Source organism: Dermacentor variabilis, chromosome 10, assembly GCF_050947875.1.
Source record: "Dermacentor variabilis isolate Ectoservices chromosome 10, ASM5094787v1, whole genome shotgun sequence".
NCBI lineage: Eukaryota > Metazoa > Arthropoda > Arachnida > Ixodida > Ixodidae > Dermacentor > Dermacentor variabilis.
In genome coordinates this window covers 76,076,231-76,093,781 of record NC_134577.1, presented here as the reverse complement: position 1 = coordinate 76,093,781, position 17,551 = coordinate 76,076,231, and positions in this window count along the sequence as shown.

The window sequence follows — 17,551 nt, the reverse complement described above, 5'->3', positions numbered from 1 at the left end:
AATATAATGACGCAACACATCAGTACTGTTTTATTTGATGGTTTAATGTCTACAACGAACAGCCTTCAAGTTCTTAAATAATTAGTTAATGAAAACCCTTATTATTTCTTACAAAAAAGCGAAATGGCCTGAATATTCCTTCTCAGAGCATCTCGTTAGGTCTTTATGCGTCTTCAGTAAGGATAAAACTCGTTATCTAGCGTGTTGTGTACCTGGTAATAAACTATTCGTTCGAGCTCAAAGCATGACAGGCACTAACATTGGAAAGAGCGCCTTAACTGCTAAAGTGCAGTAACGCCACGCCCAACAAGTACAGAACATTGCCAAAGACCACGCTAACTCATTGATCACAATGTTTCTTTTGTAAACATCCCTGAGAATAGGATTTGAAAACTCTAAAAGTGTTTCAGCTGCAACACACAGGGACAAGAGCAAGGCACCGACGCCGTCGTGGGCTATGCCGTTCTGTCGCCCTCTTGTCTCCATCTATCACCGCTGTAATGCTTTCCAAGTGAGTCTACCAACATGACCAACGCATTGCTGTTATACTGTCTCCGAACTTAAGCATGCAATTGAACTTTTTTCATTAGGTTCCTTTATAGTTTAGCCAGAAAGATATTCAGTTTCTTATTCCAAGAGTAGTTTTCGCTTCCAACTAGGCGGGTAGGAACTTTCACATCTTGCAACTGCATACCTGACCTTTCGAGAAGCGATTCGAGAAAAGGTCTTTTTCAATTTTGAAATCCTTTGCACACGAAGCTACATGAAACTCCACGACACACACACTACTCGCATTTTCCATTAATGGCCATTTTTTACCTGGCTTTCTCTCCATTTTTTAGTTCTAGTTCTCTTTCACTCCGAGTGTTATGTTCTGGCGATCTCTATATCCGCCATCTGGTCTCAATGCGCGTGCATTAAGGAAACATCGGCAGATTATGGCACTTGGTTGGGTCCCCAACCTTCCAGTATCGTGAGTGGATAACCACTCAGCTGACCCAGTAGTTTATAAAAATTCTACAATTGGCAAAAATTATCCCTACTGCATAGTTTATACAAATGAGAAAGAAGTGGTAACAGCGGTGGATACTGAAGAAAGACAAGGTCCTCGGAGGCGCATTAGTGTACCATGCGGTTTTGATATTTCAGAGGAAACAGTGGCTCCCGCTGTTGACCTTGCGTTTCTTTCTTCGATATCAACCACTGTTGAGTCGCTCTAGCTTCACCTACGCCACCTTACTCTACTTTAGTACCATCTTAATCCTGCAGCACGGTGAGCTTATTATGAACCAACTAGCTCCGACAAAATACAGTTACTGCGCATCCCTTGCAAATGTTTTCGTTTTCTAGCTTTCAGTACAGGTGCTGTTGGAACGTAACATAATATCATGCATGATTTTCTTTCAACGGTTGCGGTGCCAGCTCCAATACACGAACTGAAATAGAACATAAACGACTGTCACTATCTAATGCTCCCCGCCTCTCAAAGAAGACCACGTTTTTTTTCACAAGAACGAAAAGAGTTGTTTTCTTTCGTCGCAGCAAATAGTGCCTAGAAGTTCTAACTCCAAAAATTTCCCAAGAAATTTGAGTATGTCTGTGGCGAGAAGGTTTCTTTACAAATGCCAATAAACGCAGTCGGAGGAGAGAAGTCGGTTACGGATGGCCGATATGATTACGCGCTCCACTGCCGCCTGGTGGTCGGGAAGCATTCATAGCGGGACACCCCAGGCTCCGTAGAAGACATGCAGGGAACGAGTAGAAGCCCTTGGGGTCTAGGACGAGACACCCAGCATTATGCTCCTCCGCACCTCGTCGCCTAGCTTCAGGAGGGCTGTCATGGCCGTGGAGACCGCACCCTGCTAAGAAGAAGACGCCAAATCATAGGAAAGTGCAGAGCTGGCTAGGTCGAGGCCTCTTGAGCCCGGGTCCAAGCATGCACCCGTTAACATCTCACCTCTGCACCCTAGCCGCCGTCGCTTCTTCGAAATACCGACGCGTCCTCGCCCCTTTAGGGGCTCGAACTCGCAAGCGTCCTCCTCCGTGAACGCTGCGATGTCCAGACCTAGGTGATATCGAGCACATCGTCACACCTACCTGATTTACTAGTCTGGTTGGCTGAGTTCCTTTTTCTCTCACTGGCTTTTAGGAAATCAGTTGCAAATTTGTGAAGAACTTGCGGCTGTTGCAGTAAGTTATGATATTCGGCAACAGGCATACTGTGGTACCACATCTTTATTGTTATTGGAAATTTTCATCAAATTTGCTTACCTCGTAGATTATTTATTAGAGCCGACAAAGAGAGAGAGAGAGAGAGAGACGAATCATACAGAAATCTGGCAAAACTGACTGGTATAAAAATTTAGATTGTTTAGAAAAGATAGCAGACGTAATTTTCATTGCAGTAACTACAGTCATTTTTTATTTTATTTCATTTTGTTTTATTGAGTGTTCTTGCAATCTAGAGACAAGAACAAAAGGCATACAAGTGTCTTACAAACGTCTCAGTCCTCTAACAGTTTGATGTTGGTAGCACGAATATGTTGACTGTAACTGACACAATAAATAAAAACAACAATTAGACTTACTTTTGCCGGAAGCATTTCACACTGTCATATTATGCAGAGAACCTTAATATTGATCACAAATTCATTTTTCACGCGACAATTTTCACCGGATAACTAAGTAACAAGGTGCGTGCCCCCCTCCCCTCCCCCTCCCTTTTATATTTTCTAATCTCATATAATTAACAAAGAAACCATAGCAGGAGATGCGATGACATCATGTGTCAATACTAGGGAAAAATGTGGTCAGAGGCCATCTGGCTTTAACGTTAGAGTAAGGTGACTTTAGGTGGAGTAAATACAATGGAGGTGAAGTAAAGTAAAATAATTTATTTAATTTTTTATTTTCGTTTATTTTTAGATACTGCAGCTCACCTTGGGGCTATAGAAGGAGGGGCGATTTCATCACATGTCAATTGGAGACAAAAAATTGGTCAGAGGCAAAGAACGAACATTTCCGGGCAATGCGTTCCAGCGCTCAATTGTTGAGTGAAAAAGGCTATGTTTGTACTTGTCAGTTCTTGCTTACATGACAAAAAATTTACGTTGTGAAAGCTAAGGGAGAGAAAAGGTTCAGCAAACTTGAAGTATGTACCTAAGCACGTACAGCGTGTGGAATTAATTAAAGTGTACAGGAACATTATCCTTTCGCTGCGGCGACGTGTTTCGAGAGCGGCTAAGTTTAGATTACAGAGGTTAGAAGAAGGTGAAATATCTCTGTCGTAACAACGTTAGCTAAAACAAACAGCTTTCTTTTGCACGGACTCAATCTTGTAATATAGGTTTTATGAAAAGAGTTTCAAACTACAGACGTATAATTAAGCATTGGGCGGATTAGTGTTTCGCTTGTTAGCAGTTTAGTTTCTTGAGAGGTCTCACGAAGGGTGCGTTGGAAGATAGCTGTACTTTTTTAATAAATTAGTATATATTGCATTAATATGCTTAATCCAAGGTAAAATGTGAGTTAATAAGAGTCCGAGGAACGTATATTCGGGCACTTTCAGTAGAAAGGAGTTATTGAATGTATATTGAGCATATGCAGTTTCTTCACCATGCAATACGTATACACCGCCTAAATAACGTATTCTTGATTTCTTTTGAAATGCACATTTTGAGCAGTTAAATTTGATGCAGTTTGCCCTTTTATTAGGAATGATTCCTGACAGGAAAAAAAAAGTTTGTTTCCCGTAACTCGTTCTTCCTTTCAATGTGTACCGTGTGATATGTCGGAAGCTGTTGTGATGAGCTCTTGTTTCTACATGAACACAAATTGCGTCTTTACCTTGCTGGTTATACAAGTTGTTTCCGCCAACTTTCGAAAATTTTTAGAGGTTACCTGTGGTAGAAAGCTCAATTCTAGTTTATGAGCCAATCTGCTCGATGCGGCGGACACTACTTGCACAAGAAATTGAAATGCAAAATTGAATAATTCACATGAATTTACTAATTAACGTAATTCTATCATTGGACTTCGCAAGGCGGATCCACTTGGAACGGATTCTCAGGACGACACTAGTTTCGAGATGTAAATTCACTAACTTTGCGGAGAAATGTATTGGCGTTTCAGTTACTTGTGTGCTTCAGTGCGTGAAAGAACGTTTTATTCACAAGTTAACTGGAACGCCAATGCATTTCTCCGCTAACTTCGGGAATTTATATCTCGAAACTGGTGTCATCTTGAAAATTCGTTCCAAGTGGATCCGCCTTGCGAACTTCACGGCTATAATTTGTGAATTGCAATATGGGCCATAATGCAATTACTTAACATTTTATTAGCGAATGTGTTTTAATCAGTCAATTTTGCATGAAAAGTTTTTGTTTAAATATTGTCCGCCGCTTTGAGTAGACCTGCTCATCAACTAGAATTGTGATATCTACCAGAGGCAACTCTTGAAGATTTTTGAAACTGTTAGCTGAAACACTCTGTATAGGGTGCCTTCATGTCGTCTATATCAGCTGCCCTGAGCATACAGTATTAAGCGAATAACCAGACTGTGCGTAAGTTTGCATGTATTCGATGTATTTTTTTCTGTATTCTTCTCACAATTTGTTTTCGTCGATGTTAAAATATCAAATCGCCATAGCATAACTTCAAATAAGAAAGGGCGTTGTGCCGTCGTGATTTGAGCCAGTTTGGTATTAAGTGTGCTATACTGTACATTGTAAAGACCGTTTTCGAGAGCTTAGTTATATGTTTATTAACGTACGCGCTCCGAGACCGCTCTTCGTGGTACTATACTCCTAAAGAGTTTTGGTTGGCGACTCTTTTTTGTAGTGAACCCCCGTAAGAAATGCTTAATTCGAGTGTAAGTTTTCGGCTGCAACACCATAAAATCCTGTGCCTTGCCTTTGTCGTCTTTAATTGTGAATTATTTCTTCTTCAACCAACTACCTAGAGATATCACGTAGTTATTAAGGTTAGACTCAAATGCTTCAGGTCTTTTTAGGGAATAAAACATGGTCGTGCCCTCTACACGGAAGACTACATCTCTAGGTACTTGTCTTTGTACAATGTCGTTTACGTAACGTAGGAAGAGTAACAAGCCTAACATAGAGCCTTGTGAAACGTCTTATTGCATTTCCAACTTACATGAGGTGGTAAATTCTAATTGAACAAGTTGTTTATGTTTGGACAAAGAGGTTTGAATTAAGTTACCCTCGATGCTACGTGTTCCATATTTTCCAATTTGCTTAACTTCCAGGGTGTCGTTCACAAGATTTCATGATCATTACATTCAAGTGCTCTCTTAAGGGCTATCAATAATTCCAATGTAAAGGTTTCTTGTTCTAAGTTAGAAATTACTTTATCTTTATATATGTTAGGCCTTCTTCGGTTGGCTTGTTTATCTCGAAGCCATACCAGGATTAGGCTCTTACTTTGTTTACGCTGTTCCAGCTTTCAAGAAGAAATAGACACTCATAGAATATATATCCTAACATTTTACAAAAGTCGTTTAAAACGGAATATTTCCCATTAGTTTGAGAACTGTTGCTATGCACCTTTCTTTTAAAGTGAGGTCATGTATCAAGTTTTAGTGCTTCAGGAAAAAAATTCACTTGTAAGGGATAGGTTAGCAATGTTGGCTAATTCATCACTGATTCAGTTCACTGGGTAGCATGCGATGCGGTCGCTTCCTGCTGCTACGTTGCTCTTCACTTTCAAGATAGAAGCCTTGCACTTCCGAAAGTGTGGCCGGTCTTACAATATAGAGAGCTAGAAACGCCTGCAGTGTCACTGTTGTTATCACTGCTTTCTTCAATGTTTACCTCTGGGTTCGCGTCCCATTCTTCTTGCCGTGTGCCTAACCAGGAGACAATGGTACCTTAAGAATGCTAGGACGTCCTAAAAGGGACAGCAAATCAATCAAAGTGCTTTCCGATGCCTGGGGCTGAACTTCGCGGGGCAGCGGTGGCTTGATTTCTATTAGGCGATCACGTAACGTGGCCCTAGTGTTGCACCGAGGTGCCCTGACGACTCTGAGAGCAGGTGGAGCACCCGCACTGGCCGCTTTCTGGTCTATATACCCAGTGTAATTACGTACATCCAATCTACGTTTGTTGTTGTGACTCCGGAGAAATTTGGACAATGTGGGTTTCTTTAATGTGTACCCTATGAGCGGTAAATGGGTGATGCCCCCGTTTCGCACCGATTTAAATGCGGCTGCTTTGAATGGCATTTGGACCCGCGACCTGATGTGGTAGTACGGTAAGGCCAAAGCCACCCCGCGACCACGACGTTTGTGTCTTTGTTGACACGTGATCTGACTTTCTTTCGCCCTAAATTGAGAGTGTAGAGAAAAACTCTGAAGCTAACTATTGTAAGCAGAGATCAAACACAGGCGGAAGACATGCGAAGGACACAGGAGCTGTGTCCTCTATTAGCCTTCATGCGCTTGCGTACTGCTTACATCTGAATTTCTTGAGTTGTTTAAGCGAAAATGTCCGGTGTGTTTTTCAACAAGCCAGCCAAGCCAAATTATCACTTCCAAAGCATTATATCTCCGACAAGGCAGCAAATCCGGCGTGATCAAGCGATGCTTTCAAAAATATGGCCGACGGCGCAAACACTAAAGAGACTTCAAAAAATGATCTGATTGATGTCAAATTTCTAAGGGGGGTTCCTGCAAACAAAAGCAAATTATTGGCTTTGAAAAAATAATTCGGGTCTCGTTGGGAATCAAACACGGACCTCCGGGGTTACGCTTCCCCGACCACACAATGGCAGCATGGTTCTGGCTGACTAAAGGTGTGCCTATAGGCACACCTTTAGTCAGCCGAGACGTATGCAATGACGCTCGCACTATAGTGCGAGCGTCATTGCATACGTCTCGTCGCAGCCATCTGCGACGTTAGAGTAAGGTGACCTAAAGTAATGTGACTTAAGTTGGAGTAAATTTATTGTTCAAAGGCAATGTAAAGTGAATAAACGTGAAGGTGAAAGTGGATCAAGGTAAATTAAAGTGAGCTAGGGTGGAAATAAATGAATTATTGTGGAATAAGGTTGCTACAAATTAGAGCAACGTGGAGTAAGCTGGACTAAACGACAGATATGAAGGGCGCGTGGCAATGTCAGACGTCACGTAACATGGACGTAGCCAGTTAATTGGAGGATTCGTAATGCTTTCGCATTGAAATCACGAAGGATACTTGCTGTCAATTTTTGTTTCTCTTACACTGTTAAAAGGTATACATTATATATTCGCGTTGTTTGGTCTGCTTTGTCACTAGAACGTTTTTTTTTCCTGTAGGATGTGTCAAGCGGCTTTCTGTACAAACGACAACTCCCCCTTTATTGGCTGAAAGTGATAATGGCTAACCCATAGACATCATCGATCGCGTGACTCTACGGTTGATTCGCTGTTCCAGTTTTCGCGCGTACCGGCAATCGGCTTTCGCCTACATTGATGACACTCAAATGCCGACTTCGCCGTTCCTTAGTTCATGGGGATCTCAAGGCGCTATTGCGCCTTTATGTTCGCTCGTGTTTTTTCACCACCTGTGGTCGCATGACGTACTCCTTGTGCTCGCTTGTCCTTCGTGATTTTTTTCTTCTGTTTCACTCTTCTTTTCCTTTCAGCCTTTCTGCTTTCTGGCACAGTTAACAAAACGATCTTCGATTTAGCCTGTCAGCGTTCATGCTCTCGCTCTTATCGCGTTTTCTATTTTGGGTACTACAAATCCTAAAACATTCCCAGCGCTTCAGGTACCGAGTTATCACAGGTTGTCGTTGCTGGTTGGGCGGCTCACAGTCGATAACAAAGAATTTTGAATTGCCTTAAAGGTTACCTTTACGCAGCAGTTATCGCTTAGTTTAGTTTTGTATACTCTTGTTGGTGGCCTCCCGTACATTTCCGAAGCTCCAAACTATGGCTCCACGGTAAGCTGATACCCACGTTTTCATTCAAAATAAGAAAGAGGACATCTGTTGTGCTGTCACTAGCTTTTGTGCGTGAGTAATGTGCAATTTTTGTATTTGTGCAATCCACACATCACCCACAGAGCATGTGATTAATAGGGGGCACAACGCTATCAGTATTTCTCGTTTGTTGCACCGTACGCACTGTGCATACTACAGAAAGACAAGGACAGAGAAGGTGTGGCGAGCCAATCCATCAGCGTTACCTTATTGGGCCGAGTTTGGAATTCGGCCCAGCACCTAGAGGGTCCGTAGCTATTTGTCAGGGATTCCAGAAAGCAATCGACAGCGGCGCAAACCTTGTTCAACAGGTTAGCGATGCGGGATGAGACAAAACCGTAGACCGCTTTATCTTCAAAGCAACGATAACAATAACAAAAAAAAAACTGACCTCGTCAGCCTCGTTTGGACATGTCTTTCTCCCACGAACAGTTTCCGCCCCTTATCTAACAAGCACAAGGTTTCTTTCCGGTGCATGTAGCGCTAGGTTCAACCCAAACACCTCGCAAATGGCAGATTTGCGAGATTTCAGGCATTCTCAAGGCAAGAGTGGCATTGCTCTTTGAAAATATTTGGCATGGCTTCGTGTTTTATGCCTGTGTGCTTGTAGTCATTGTTTCTGGAAAGTTCTCTGTGGACTCACATGTGTTGTCTGGCCGTGTGAGGTGTTTCCTTTTTATGCTGACACTGTGCCACACTTTTGAGTTATGTAAAGAGACGCCGTGGTAGATATCCTAATTTTTTTTACATCGAAGTAAGTTTGCTGTATACAATAGGAATCGAGAAAGACAACAAGAGATATTGCACATCATGCTGCGCTGCTTTTTTTACTTCTTCAGGTAGGAGATGCTGTGTGGTTGTGTGATTTTAACGTGGCTTCTTGGCCTATAGACACGACTAGGCTCAACTGCTGCTTGTCTTATTTTTATTCAAGGGGAACAGACTTGGCACACTGTTTACGGCGGATTAAATTTTGTTTTGTTCTTGATTTCCCACTTACGCTGCTTTGGCAGTGAGTGGCAGGACTTCACACTACTTTTTTTCGTCCTTGCCAGTTTGTTGTTCACGTAGCAGACTTGTGGCCATTTTTATTTGTCAGGCGAAAAGCATTCATTCCCACTTCGGCCGTTTTGAGTCTATTTATCTATCTGTCTAGTCTCTCGCGCTGATCCAGTGGCCCAAGTTGTCTACCTGCGTGGCGGCTAGATATAGGCTCCTCGTCGGGACACCGTCGTGGTCCTTCCATTGCCGTCATTCTAGCCTCATGATCTTTCTCTTCAGGCTGTCGTCGTCACGCCTTCTACCTCTACCCGATCGCCCAAAATGTCTAATTGCTAGTCCCAGTAAGTATGGGCTCGTGGTCGTTGCATCCTCGTCATTTCAGCTTCATCATCTGACACTCCTCATGGAGTCGTCATCGCTCCAGTGTCGTCACGCAGCCGTTATGCATTCGTTGTCCCCACCACCATAGTCATGCTGTCGTGGTCGTTCAGTCGTGGTCACTCCAACTTCGCCATGCTGTCGTCGTCACGTCTTCTATTCCGGCCTACTTGTCCAAACAGCGTGGGTGACTAGGTGTGTGTTGGGGGTCGTGATGTCGTCGCGGTCAATGCATCCACGTCATCCCAGGTTTGTTATCCGACTCTCCTCAAGCCATCGTCATCGCGCCATCGTCGTCACACAGTCATCACCATGGCGCTGTGGCCACGCTGTCACTTTAACATTGACATTACTTCTGTCGTCATACCGTTTTCTTCACACGGCTCTCGTCGTTCTATCGACGTCAATCTTTCTTTGTCATTTTATTGTAATCAAAATTTCTTCATTAAAGCGCAATTATGGCGCCCTTGTCGTGCCATCGTCATCAGTCTCTATCATTTCTCCATTGTCAGCCCGTCGTCATGACGCCGTCGTGGTCGTTCCACCATCGTCAATGAGGCTACGTCAGCCGACTCTTGCCATGCCGTTGTCAAGCCATCGTCGTCAATGGGTTTCGCGATACGGTCTTCGTCCCACGAATCTTATCATATAGCCGTCGTCATCCCATTGTCCTCATGTTGTTGTCTTGCTACCGTCGTCACTGCATTGTCGCCACACAGTCGTCGTCATGCGTTCGTCGTTATACCATGGTCGTCCTTCCATGATCATCACAGTGTCGTTTCACCATCGTCATCATTTCTGCATCGTCATCCCATTGTCGTCGTCCCACGGTCGTCACACCACCTTCGTCAATCCATCGACGTCATACTTGTTCGCCATTCTGTCTCACTCGTGCTGTCGGCATTCATTCGTGATTGTGCCATTGTTGTCATGCCATCTTCGTCATTGCATCGTCATCACACGAACACTATCACGCATTCAACCGCCGCTGCACTCCGGGTTCGCTTTCATTTTTCGCAGTCATCGTTCGCTCGGTTAGGCCGAGGTAGGGCGATGGACGCCGACGCCGACGCTCGTCGAAAGAACGGGCGCCTAAGAGCTGCGTTATAAAAAATTATTTAATGTATTCTGTTAGGATTTTGGCGAATTCCGAAGGCATCTCGCACTGTATAACCAGCGGAGTCTCGATGGTCGGTGCAATGTCATGAAGGAAGCAGAACGGTAACGTCATCATTCACTTATTCCATGAACAGGCTCTGATCTTTGTGCCCGGCGAGGGATCTGGTTCGAATTACACACACGAAATCAGTGCCAACTTTGTAGGAGCTCCTGTAAGAAAGTGCTGCGTCCGTAACACTCAGAGCATTTTTGTACGAATATCCGTACAGTAAAAACAAGAGCAGACTGTGTACATAAACTTGTACTGAAACAGTAAGACTAGCGGATACACACGCAAGCAAACGAAATATAGGGCTAATCTAACCCACGACCAAGTGCGCACCATTCGCTTTTTATTTTAAAAAATGAAAGTTATTATTATAACGAAACATTTATTTCGCCGGGTTTCTCTTTCAAAGCAACATCCACAGAAGCATCACGCTACAATATCATTGTCATCGGCATGTCAGAACAAAAGTTCCCCTTTGAGCCTTTTTTGGCGACATGCCCCCAAAGAAAGACAGAATAAAAAAAACAGTTCGGCGAGATGCAGAAAAATTGCTCAGGTAACGAGAATTCGTACTCTCCACCTTGCATCATCTTTTAGATATGATTTCTTGGAAACAGCATTGCTACAGCACTGAGCATGTTACTGAGAATCATTTCCTCGGTTACAGGAAATAGGAGAACGGGCTACCGGGTAAGAATTAAAGCGGTAATTGTTTTACTCGACGTTTAACACGTTAGTGATGTTACCGGTACAAGTGAGGCACAGGACGTTAAGGACAAAATGCAAAGTGTAGCCATCAGCTCAATCACAGGGGCGAAAACAGGGATGGCGGTAGTGAATCTTGGTCAAGCACTGCGCTTCAGTGCCGGTTGAGACAAAATGTTTCAATGCCGATCTCATTGTTGCAATGCCCTAGAATACAGATTTGTTGCACCGCCAATGAAGAATGCCGTTTGTGCACCAGCATAAACATTTGAATGTTTTTAACTTCTCAAGAACATTTCTCTTTAAGCAATAATTTTTGGTGTGCATACGTGAAGCTGTATTGTTTTCCCTGTTCTTTATTTGAAACTTTTACATCACTTGGGGCACATCTTTGAACTAAGATAAGGCATCCGGTGTCATCTAAGACACCAGCATTTGCGGGATACAGACAACAATAAAAAATACAGGGCGATAACGTTGGTCTCTGCGAAGCCAGAAAGGTCAGGAATGCTGTCTTTTGATAGAGTAGCATCGGGCAGCGCTTTGGCACTTTGTCTGAGAGTTAAATTCGATTTTCCCCGGTTTGTACTGTCATGGGGGGACCTGGTTTACCGTTAAGACAAAGCGGCCAAGAACCGCAGACCTAAGGGGAAGTGGGACGCAGGTGGGAAAAAGCATTCGGGGAGGGGGATATTACAACTCGCGCGCGCGCACGGCTGGTGGTTTATGCTTCAAGCTGCGACGGCCTCACGGGATGTCGGCTGGTCCTTGGGTTTGCCCAAGCGCCCAGATGTTTGCTGAACGGCTCGAGCAAAAAGTTTTTTTTTTCGCGCACACAGCACTTGTGCCACCTGGTAGCCCGGCTTTTCATTTCCTCGAGGCACAGTCTTTTTGCTTGCCACCCCGTGGCTACCACCAGAAAGTGCTGGCGACGCTCAGCGTAGTAAGAATCTAGAATAGTATCCTGCATAGAGCAATTGAAGGGAGAAAAGTCTCGCAATGCGCCAGATGTGACCTCTAGAATATAAAAAAAATATCCATAGGTTTTAGTACTGAGTGCTTTTTTTTCTGTCAGGCGCATGAAATATAATATATCCATTAGAAGTGGCAGCACCCCCTCTCCCTCCCCGCACACACACAAACCTCCTTGGTCTTATTATTTCGTTTACTGAAGCGTAACGACAGGGAAAAGTTCAATCTTGCCTTTGAAAATGAGAAAGTCTATGTTGAAGCGCAATGCTTGAAATTTCAAATAAACGACCGTTTTCTCTCAAAGTAAGAGACAAAGCCGGCAAGAATTCGTTCATTGCGTGATTCAGGCGTACATTGGGAATATTTTTATAGTGAATGGCAGCAGCAATGGGAATCAACTCAGCGTTAAAAGAAAAAAAGATGGTTTCTACTCATTACATACGCATCAATAGTTTATAGTTGGAAGCTACTTGAAAAGTAACTATGTAAAAGATATAGGTACATTTCACGCACCTCAAGAAAGTATGAAAATGTCACGGGAGAACTGATTTGCGCCTGATAGCAATTATATTTTAGGCGAAAGGATAATGTGCTCGGAAAGTGCAAAGCTGAACGAAAAGTCTGTAGAATAGGGCTTTGCTTCTGAAAATGATTGCTCAAGCAGACGAGAAAACAGCTGGTGCTTGAGCATATATGAAGACCAGACGACACCGCGTAAGGCTCTCGCAGAAGAATACATACTGTCCGCATGGCCTCTCTTTTACCGACAACCGCTTCGCTCCGTACGAGGATCAATATAGTGCACCATTCAAATAAATGGATAGGAAGCTCGCCCTTTAAATTATCTCCGTGGCAGCTTCCCTTACCATTGACATCGTTGGCACTTTTTTCCCGTAATATTGGGCTCATTTTCCCTTGAGATTACACTGGACTCGTGGGAAGATATTCTCCAATTTTAGAATTTCGACAACGACTGTAGGGTAAGCGGCATACGTATGTTGCATCTTGTCCCTCTGTTTTACCCTGTGAGCGTAAGAAAAGCTCGTGGCAACAATTCTTGTCAATTTTCATGCATTTGGTTACCTTGCTTCAAATTGTTCCTACTTGGAAACGTTCGTTTGTAATGAACCGGAAATGCAAATTTTGTTGTCCTTGCAAAATAAGTCTTACTTTAAAAAACAAGAGCTTAACTTTCGTTTAGTGGAATCCCTTACAAAAATTTTTATAGAAAGTCCATAGACAGTCTATAGACATTTGTCTATGAAGTCTATAGACTGTCTATAGACATTTCTTTAGACTAGTCTATAGACTTATGGCCATACACTTTTTATAGACTAGTCTATAAAAAGTCTGAGTCTATAGACTGTCGATAGACATTTCTTTAGACTAGTCTATAGACAGTCTATAGACTTATGGCCATACAATTTTTATAGACTAGTCTATAAAAAGTCTGAGTCTATAGACTGTCTATACACAGTCTATAGACAGTCTATAGACTTATGGCCATACTTTTTATAGACTAGTCTATAAAAAGTCTGAGTCTATAGATTGTCTATAGACTGTCTATAGACTTATGGCCATACACTTTTTATAGACTAGTCTATAAGAAGTCTGAGTCTATAGACTGTCTATAGACGGTCTATAGACTTATGGCCATACACTTTTTATAGACTAGTCTATAAAAAGTCTGATTCTATAGACTGTCTATACACTGCCTATAGACAGTCTAGAGACTTATGGCCATACACTTTTTATAGACTAGTCTATAAGAAGTCTGAGTCTATAGACTGTCTATAGACTGGCTATGGACAAGGTTATAGGCTTACAGTTCTACTTTTGTAGACTGAAGTCTATAGAATGTCTACAGATGAGATTTGTCCGTAGACATTTTATACACTTCAGTCTACAAAAGTAGAACTATATATACAGTTCTACTTTTGTAGACTGAAGTCTATGGAATGTCTATATACAAATGTATATAGATAGTCTATAGACATTCTATAGACTTCAGTCTACAAAAACAGAACTTACTACACTTTTTTTCTATGACATTCTGCAGACATTTGTTAACAAATATGAATTTTTTTTAATCTATAGGCACTCTATATACACAGACATCTTATAGACAAGTCTACAAAGAGTGTATAAGGCCATAACTCCATAGCGGCTATCTACAAGTTAGTTTACATTTTTGTTTACATGCGGTAGCAAAAAGTTTTGAATGTATTTATGCATGTGCACCTGTTCCTTTTCATCTGCACTTATGCATTACCGTTAGTAGATTAATAATGCTTCTGAACCAGCTGTACTTTCATATATGTTGCATAAACAGAAATAATTTATATAGTGCTGAATCATGCAGTGCGAAAAATAAAACAAATGTACCAGCAATGCATTCACCGTTTTTATTGCTCGATATAATAGATGAATGCCTTAAATTCATGTCGTATGCTATTATGCAAACCGATGAAATATTTACACTACTCCTTGGCAAGCATGGTCGCCAGGCTGGCCTTGACCTTTGTGTCATTAGTCCCAAAGGTGCTGCAGGTGTATGCTGCAAATAAGTAGATGCAGCAATATGAGGCAAAAATAACAAGTGTATATTCTTTGTGTGTTCATTAAGCAGCTTAATATATTTGCTCAAACCATCTAAGTCAATACTTAATGCGGTTTAACTATGACTAATGGCTGCTTGTCAATACAAATCGGCACCTTTATACAATGTTTTATTGCATGGTATGGTGAACAATTAAACAGTCACAACTGCTGCTCGTGCCAGCAACAGTATGTTCCCTTTTATGACAAGTTCATATATGATGCATTATTGTACTTATCCCAAATGGTCTCTATATTTATTGCTGAAACGTTACCCAGTTGGGCTGTCTGTACATTTTTTTTGGCTGGTAGTTAAGTATGCCCGTGCAGAGGGATATTTTCAGAAGACGTGACTGGAATATTCACAGTATCATGCCTAAGATTGTAATTTATTTTGCTTAATACACATTTAAATGTCTTTCCCATACTTTTAAATGAATGGGCCATAACTTCAACGGAAAGCAGATGGGCTGATTGTATCGATATGGTCACTTAATTTGTTACAGGTAATGAGGCCTCTTGGGCGTGCTAACAGGTTTCCAAGTTAGGTATACCACATGAGCACCCGAAATACCACACGAGCACTTTGTGTCATGGCACGACAGATATGCACCTCCTAGGAAACAGAACTGATAGTATAGTTCGAATGAATTCTAATGCAGTAAATTATTTAAGGTGCTTTGAAAGATGAAAATTTTTCCTAGGCTATCGAGGTTCAGGACGTTTAGTTAACGCAAAAAAAAAACACATATTGAGTAAGAAATGCCTTGTCAGTAAGATTGACTTTCTTTTATTTTTCAATAAATGGAACCAATTTCCTTCAATTTTTATCAGGTGAAACGTTTTAAAAATATATTTAACTCAGAGATTCTCTGGAAACTTTGTATGACATATAACAAGACAGCATACCTATGTGGCCATTTTAAAATTTCCCGATCTTTTTGCTAGCCTTCCCTGGCTGTTTTCATCAAAATTTTCTAGCAATCTATGACGCCTGCAGCTTAAGTGTAATAAAAAAAAATATTGTGGTTTAATGCTTGCCAAGTACTGCCAGTCCATAATATTTAGATAAAACGAATAACACGTCAGTCACTTGACATGCAGTATTAGATTCAACTGACTTGAATCCCTTGATTAATAAAGCTGACAAGGGCTTCGGCAAGTTCGTAATTGATGGCCACATGAGTACAGCACGGAAGACACAGAGACACACGTAAAGCAAACGCAACAATGTGAGGAAAAACTATACAATGAGTTATACAATTAGTTATTTTTACGGTTCAATAGTGTAGTTTTCAATATAATTTGCTCTCATCACTTATGCCTCTAGTTAACTTTGTTTACCTCTGACTAAAGACTACATGGCAATATTAATCAGTACCATTATGATGTTTCGTTATACTACAGTATGATAAGCAGTTAGACAACCGTAATGGTCGCCGTTGCCAGCAACGGTACGTTTCGTTTTAAGACAGGTTCATGTGACACACAGTGTACTTATAAAAATAAAAGAAATGCGAGAATCCCAAACGATTCCTGTAATAATACTTGTTGAAACAAAGATACCCGGCTGGACTGTGCACATTTTTCAGGCGTTAATGCAATATGCCCGTGCCGAACGAACATGCTCAGCATACTGACTGCAGTTTTGAACAATCACGTTAAAATTTGCAATTTATTTCCGCTTAGAACAGTCTGCAATGTCTCCTTTCTCATACTTCGAGATGAATACATTTGCCACACTTTCAGTAGAATGCACATGAATGGGGGCGTACTGATCAGGTTACTTATCAACTAAAACATGTTACGATCTCTTAGGTGTGTTGATAAGGGTAGAACAAATGCAATGCCCACTGAATTATTTGAATAATCTGTGCGTTATCTACTTAGAAAAGACCACCAAATTGATAATCTGGCTCTTTTTTTCTTTTGTACAGCGCATATTGTATGCAGTCTGTCCAAGACGACGGCACTACATGCAACAGTAATGAAAACCGGAACACTTATTACGCACGACAATGGCTTCATACCATGCACGATTAGCACAATGCGAATGTGCGCCAGCAGCTGCCTTGTGATTAAGAGCACGTAAACTGCACAACGCCGAAGCATCGGAAGCCGCTTAACGCTTTTCATATAGCTCGAAAGATAACTTCTGCTGCTAAATTGTTTAAAAAAGAGACAAAAAACAAATCTTCCAACTACCGTCAAACGCAATGCCTTCAGTTTGAAACGTGTAAAGGTGTTCCCGGAGCGACTAATTTATTGTTCTCTCATTTTTTCGGCTAAGTTGCGAAGCTGCAAGTGACTGAGCTTATCGCAGGTTTCATGCTCCAAAAGCGTTTGTGGTTGCATATAAATAGATTGGGTGAATCTAGAGATTTCTACTAGATGTTTCTTCAAGTCTCGTGTTTTGCTTGCTGTAACTTCCCAAAATTATTTAGATTGGCTGCCAGGAACCTTAAATATACTGCTACTTTTAAACTATGCGAAAACGGCAGCGCACACACTGCTGATGCATGCCCCGCAAACACGGCCTTTCATCCGAGTACGCTAGCAGTTATTCAACTATGCCTGTCTGTTTGAAAATTCTTGATGCTAACACAATTTCGAGATATATACGTAAAGCGTGTCACGACAATTTCACTACACATACGGTGCAGCATTCATCGCGGCCGGATCAAGCGCCACTAAATGAGATCTACCACACTGGCTGCCCAACACACACAATCCGCATAGTGGTAGCTC